The following is a 6370-nucleotide window of genomic DNA, read 5'->3' as shown; positions in this document are numbered from 1 at the left end:
CATCAATACTATTAAATCAAACTTTTTATTTTGAATTGCCCACTTTCTCCTCCAAATCACTTAAATGTTCTGTTGAGGCCTCAAATGGCAGAAATTATACCATAAAATAGTATTTATAGAAAAACAGAAATGTTATTTAATTCAGTTTGGCTTTAATGAAGCCAGAGGTTATAAAACCCAACCATCAAGTAATAATAACATTAGGTAATCCAGTCTCATATTTATGGCTCCTGCATCTGTATATTCAACCATATGAGGGCCCACAATGTTATGGTTTGGCAATGAAATGTCCCTCCAAAGCTCCTGTGTTAATGCAGGAATATTCAGAGGCTAAATGATTGGATTATGAGAGCTGTAATCTAATCAGCCCAATCTAGTTTGAATGTGCTAACTTGGTAGTGGTAGGCAGATGGAACATGGCCAGAGGAGGTGGATCACTTGTGGCATGTACTGGAAGAGTGCATCTTCCCTGTGACCCTTTCCCACTTCACTCTCTCCACTTCCTGACCTGCCATGAGCTGAATAGCTTTTCTTCACTGGGCCTTTCTTCCATGATATGCTACCTCATCTTGGACTCAGACCACTAGAGTCAGCCATCTATGGCTTGAGATCTTTGAAACAATGAGCCCAAAATAAACTTTTCCTCCTCTTAGTTATTCTTGTCAGATGTTTTGTTCACAGTGATGCAAAAGCTGACTAAAATATACATCAAGAAATTCTGATGCAATTATACCAGAAGATATTTGAAGAAAAATTGTAATGAACAAATACAGACTTTTTCTTGTCATGATTCCCTAAATAATGAAGCCAGATTTAAAATTAGGTAGTCATTGTAGTAGGTAAATCGGGTCTAATATCGAGTAAGATTTAAAATGGAGGCCATGCAGGCCATGCTGAGAATGAATTCCCCAGAAAAGCCCTAGGCCCAAAGTCCCTCCCAAAGAAATGTTTATGAACAGCCCCAGCAGATTTAAAGATAGCCCATCCCAAAGAAGTGTTAATAAAGTCCTTCCAGCCCAGATTACTTCTTTGGCCCACCTGTGTCCCAACCCTTTGGGCCTTCCCACCTACATTCCATCATCAAAAACTATAAAAAGGAGAGACAACCACACTTCCACGGATTCCATCTCTTGGGTCCCCTTCTTCCTCCGGGAGAAGTCTTTTCTGCTGTCCTTTAATAAACTTCTAATTTCTACTCTGACCTTGCCTCGGCGTGCTTCTCTGGTGTTATTCTTCAACATTGGGGAAGCGAGGACTCATCACTGGTCAATAGCGGTAACAATAACACAGAACTAATAACAACAACAAATAACAACAATTCACATTGCATTTATACTGCATTAGGCACTATAAATAATCTAGAAATGATTTTAAAGTATATAGGATGATATATGCAGACACAACACAATTTTATAAAGGGATTTGATAGACACCACAGATTTTGGTGTCTGAGGAGGGTCCTGGAACTAATCCCTCCTGGATATGGATGATAGCTATATAAAGGTTATGTTGTCATGGATGCTTTGCAATGACTAAGACTTTTAGATAGCCATTACATCCAGTGAGATGAGAGATAATGTTAGTAAATATTTAGATAACAATTTCCTAATAGGTAAACAAAAATATATTTATTTTGCATATTATCATAAAGTTGAGTTTTTGTCTGCCTTTAATAAAAAGTGAAATATTTCCCTTGAAATATTGAAAATTGGACTCTTCATTTGTGATTTTGTTAAGATGTTTATTGAAAATAAAACAAAACAAAACAAAACCAAAACCTATTTCTGCACATCAGGTTGTAAACTGACAGGAAAAGCTGCTTGAGTTCACTAAATAAGTGTCAATAACTCCTCTCCCGGACTATGGTTCTCAAATTTGCCCATTCACTGGAATTCCCTTGTAATAGGGGACTCCTTAAAATTGGAAAACTTAAAAAAAGACCTAACCACTATCCTAATTAACTTTGTTTGTTTAACTTGTCCTTTTAAGTTATTTCTCTGTCCCAGATTCCTATAGGCAATCAGCTCATGCTAAGAATGGAAGCTGAAAGGAAGCTGCTCCCCAACACAGAACTTGTAAAACCAGATTTGCAAACCCCACAGGGCCTGAGTAGTTAGCAGATGCATATGCTCTTGGCTCCCCACTTTCATTCTTCTCCTATAGAATCTTGAAGCTGTTGTCTGTACAGGCAAGATAAATTTCCAGGCTAGCTGTCTTCTTTGTTTTGGCCAAACCAAGAGTAAATTCATTGGTATTTTCACAAGCACTCCATGTAATTCCTGTATGTTTCCAAAATTGAAATCCAAGGTTGAAAATAATTGTTCAGAGGGTACAATTTCTAGAGTTGCTAGATAAATATGGGTACAAATTTAAATTTAAATTTATAATGAACAATTATTTTTAGTATAATTATGTTTACACTAAAATGATGTTCATGATTGATTGATTGATTGATTGATTTTGTTTTTAACACCATCCCAGTGCTGGTGTTACTGGAATCAAATGCCCACAATGTCTACCTCTCAACCAAGAATTTTGGAGTCAGTTGGTGGAAGGAATCAGGCTTTAGTCAAATCCAACCCTGAAGAAGATAGAGAGGTTTACTCCCAAATCTCTATCTTAAGAGAAATTTCAGAGAGCAAAGGGCTTTTATATGGAGTGGGCAGGGGCAGTGAATAGGAAGGCTAATATCTGGGTAGGGTCTTTGTCATCCAGGTGAGTATCTTTGTTCCTTTTTAGTTGGAATATCACAATGGGCTTCTTTTCAACAAACAGGATTAGGAAGACGAAGAAGGAAAAAGGGAGGGGAAGAGTGAGCAAAGAGCAATTTCAAATGAGCATCTGTTACATTGGGAATAGAACCAGGGCTTGCACATGCTAGGTAAACTTTGTACCACTAAGCCATATCCCTAGTCCCCCAAATTCAATTTTAACTGGACATCCGTGTTTTTAAATGCCAAACTTGTCATCTTACCATTTCTCTGACTATTCTGTGACTTCATAGCAAATAAGAGGTTAAATTATATTCCTTAATCAGAAAGCATCAAGACTTTTTGTCTTGCCTCCCTTCTTTTCAGTTCCTCTAAAGGTTCTTTCTTTTTTAAAGAAAGCACTGCCAGCTGGCTGATCTTTCCCTCTAGAAGGTGATAATATCCTCTCTTCTGTTTTCATGTGGTTCCTCCCGTCAGTGGAAAGTCAAGTCCCTTTGAGGCTTCAAATCTCTCTGACATCTCCTTCTGTCTCATCTTTCTGATACCAACTGGAGAGTGTTTTCTGTTTTTCAAGGCTCATGTGATTGAATTGGGCCTACCTAGGTAATCCTAGATAATCTTTTTATTTGAGTTCCTAACCTTGATTAAGTCAGCAAAGTCTCTTACTTCATGATGTAACATATTCATAGGTTCCAGGACCTTAGAGGTGGAAATTTTGGAGGAGTGTTCTGCTTGTCACAATTGTCTGGAGAGTAATTTGCACTACTTTCCTCCATTAGAACCATCTCTCACAATTTCTTTGTTATTGTAGAATGCATCCTGCAAGTGAGTTTCTGAGAAAGGATGCAGGAAAAGAATACTTAGAATTTTACATATTTGAAAAGGTCTTTTTTTTAAACTTCATACTTTACAAATTTCAATTTTAGCCATTGGGTGGAAAACTTATGTGATATTGTCTTTCAATTCTGAGACTTTTTGCCCAGGGTTTCTTTGATACTTCTCTTTTTTGTTTGCTTTATTAGCTGTTAGATATTCAAACTTGGCTTCCCTAATTGCCCTGAGTAGAATCTACAGGACAATATTGAATAGGAGTGCAAGAACTGACCCCCTGTATTATTCCCAGATTTAGTTGGAAATGTTCATTCTTTCATGATTAAGTATGACATTAACTATGGGCCAAGCATGGTGGCACAAACCTGTAATCCCAGTGGCTGGGGAGGCTGAGATAGGAGAATCCCAAGTTCAAAGCCAGCCTCAGCAATGGTGAGGTGCTAAGCAACTTAGTAAGACCCTGTCTCTTATACAAAATAGAGCTGGGGATATGGCTCAGTGCTCAGTGGTGGAGCACCCCTGAGTTCAATCTGCGTCATCAAAAAAAGTATGACGTTAACTATGGGTTTTCATAGATGTCTTTTATTAGGTACTAGAAGTTACTTTCTATGCCTAGTTTAAGTGTGTAGTGTGTGTGTGTGTGTGTGTGTTATTATTAAAGTTGTTGTTTTTTGCCAAACGCTTTTCTTCATTTGTTGAGAGGATCATGTAGTTTTTGTCCTTTAATGTATGAAAATGGAATATTACATTGATAAATTTTGTATGTTACACCAACCTTGCATTCCTAAAGTAAATCCCACTTGGTCGTGTTGCATAATCATTTTCTATGTTGACTGGATTTGGTTTGTTAGTATTTTGTTGAGGATTTTTGCATTATATTCATTAGGTATATTGACCTGAAGAATTTTTTTTTTTTTTTTTTTTTGTGATGTCTCTGTTATCCTTTTCATTGTTTTTTTTTTTTTTTCCGGGGGTGGGGGTTCATCCCATACAGCCCTATTCTTGGGACAAAATTCCAAATAAGCCATCTCGGGCAAATGAAAATGTTTGTATCTATCTGAGAAAGAAAGCTATATAATTGTTTGGGGGTTCCCTTGTAGCTTCCTTCCCCATTCCGCAAGCCAACTAATAAAATGTGCTTTTCATATTCCACATCTCATTCATAGAGTTTTGAACATCTTTTTTCATTGCTCTGAATCAAGTTTTATGACTCTCTGGCAAGTCAGCATTTACTCCAAGCGTCACTCACTCCTTGAACAGGCACTTTTGACTCCAGGCACCAACTCACTTCACAATTGTGATTTGCCAGGAGTGGAGTCAGGTATCTTCAGTGATTATTCTCGATTATGCATGGGTGGAACCTTACGCACAGGAAGGTAAGCTGCGAATGTAGTGATATCAGAAGGGAAAACTGAACCCATATAAAGGTGCCACCTTTGGAAACCTTAGGCATGGGGATGGGTGGCTGGGACGCCGGCCGATTTTTGCAGGGAATGGACCCAGCAGGTGGGCCTGGAACTCCAGTAAGGGCTGGTTGAGGCCGGAGACAGCGCAGACTTTCCTTGTTCCGGCCAGTGGGTGAGGAGAGGGGAAACTTTCCCACGGTTCCGCTTGGCCCAGCGCGGCCCGCGCCTCTCCTGGGTCCACGCAGGGTCAGGGCCCGGCGCCGCCCACGCGGGCCTCGGGTGGGAACCCGCAGAGGCGGAGTGAGCCGGGCAAGCAGCGCAGAGGCACTGAGTCCGAGGCCGCGGGATCGGGGCTGCCGGCACAGCCCGAGCGCTTTCCGCGGGGTTTGGCTCCTGTCGCTTCCCGTCTCCCCGAACCGGCATCGCCGCCGCCGGAGCTGCAGCGGCCGCCACCAGGAGTCCTCAACGCCGGGCTGCGGGCGAACCGGAGGGGGCGCGGAGCCGGCGGCTCCGGGAGCGGACGCAGGTAAGGGCCGGAGTCTGGGAGCGGAGCGGGGCGGGGCGCGGCGGCAGCACCTCCCGAGGGGCTCGGCCTCGGCTCGACCAGGCGGCTCGGGCCCCCGGGCTGGCCCAGGTGAGGACACGCCGAGGGACTGGGCTGGGACTCGGCGCTGCTGGCCCGGCCTCGCGCCCCGGCCTCAGGTGACGCGGCGCGGTTTAACTTTCGCACCTGAGGCGTCGGAGGCGGCCTCCGGGCGTGCCCCGCCAGCAGGGTGGAATTACGTGGGGTATGAAACCCGAGCCCTGGCGGCGGGGCGCCGGGGGCGTGGTGAGGAGGCCGTGGCGGGTAGGGTTGGTGGGAGCGGGGTCTGCGCTGAACGCTCTTCAGGTCCGAGGTGAGGAGCGTCCTGCTTAGGGTCAGAGCTCCTGGGGACAGCTGGCGTACACCCCCTTCCAGGTCCGGTGCCCTCTGCTCAGATCCACTTTCTTTTGTCTGGTCCATTTCAGTATTGGTGTTTCAGCTGCTTTTGTTTCAGCCTTGGGTCCTGAGTGTACAGACTTTCTGCTAGGCAGCGGTCATAAGGAAGCTCTGAAATGCATCTGGACGGAGGTGGGAAGAGGGGGTCCTTTGGGGGATAATGCAGTCATTAGCACTAACGTGTAAATATGACCATATTCTTTCCTAGATACTACTCAGTATTTTCTTAGCATCTAATAGTTTTAAGCGTATTCACGAGAGCGAGAGCGTTTATTAGTTAACTTCAAAGGAGCATTATGTAGGCAGGTTACTTATTAGCCCATTTTATAGACCAGACAGCTGAGAGGCACCCAGGTAGAAAAGTGATTATATCAAAACTGAGGAGGAAGCTGTGATTAGCACTTGTTTGACAGAGTTGTCCTTGGTGGTCCAGTCACTCTGTC

General features: G+C 43.2%; 1 protein-coding gene across 1 annotated transcript in view; it reads left to right on the top strand.

Annotated features, from left to right (window-relative positions):
* The first annotated feature begins 5371 nt into the window (after positions 1-5371).
* Positions 5372-6370, top strand: part of Rnf180 (ring finger protein 180) — a 220515-nt gene continuing 219516 nt past the window's right edge. Inside the window, exon 1 of the mRNA XM_027951641.2 lies at positions 5372-5474. The gene's annotated coding sequence lies outside the window, so the exon portion shown is untranslated. The remainder of the gene's footprint in view (positions 5475-6370) is intronic.

Source organism: Marmota flaviventris, chromosome 5, assembly GCF_047511675.1.
Source record: "Marmota flaviventris isolate mMarFla1 chromosome 5, mMarFla1.hap1, whole genome shotgun sequence".
NCBI classification, from domain to species: Eukaryota; Metazoa; Chordata; class Mammalia; order Rodentia; family Sciuridae; genus Marmota; species Marmota flaviventris.
The sequence above is the reverse complement of the archived record's forward strand: the minus strand, read 5'-3'. Positions and strand labels throughout refer to the sequence as shown.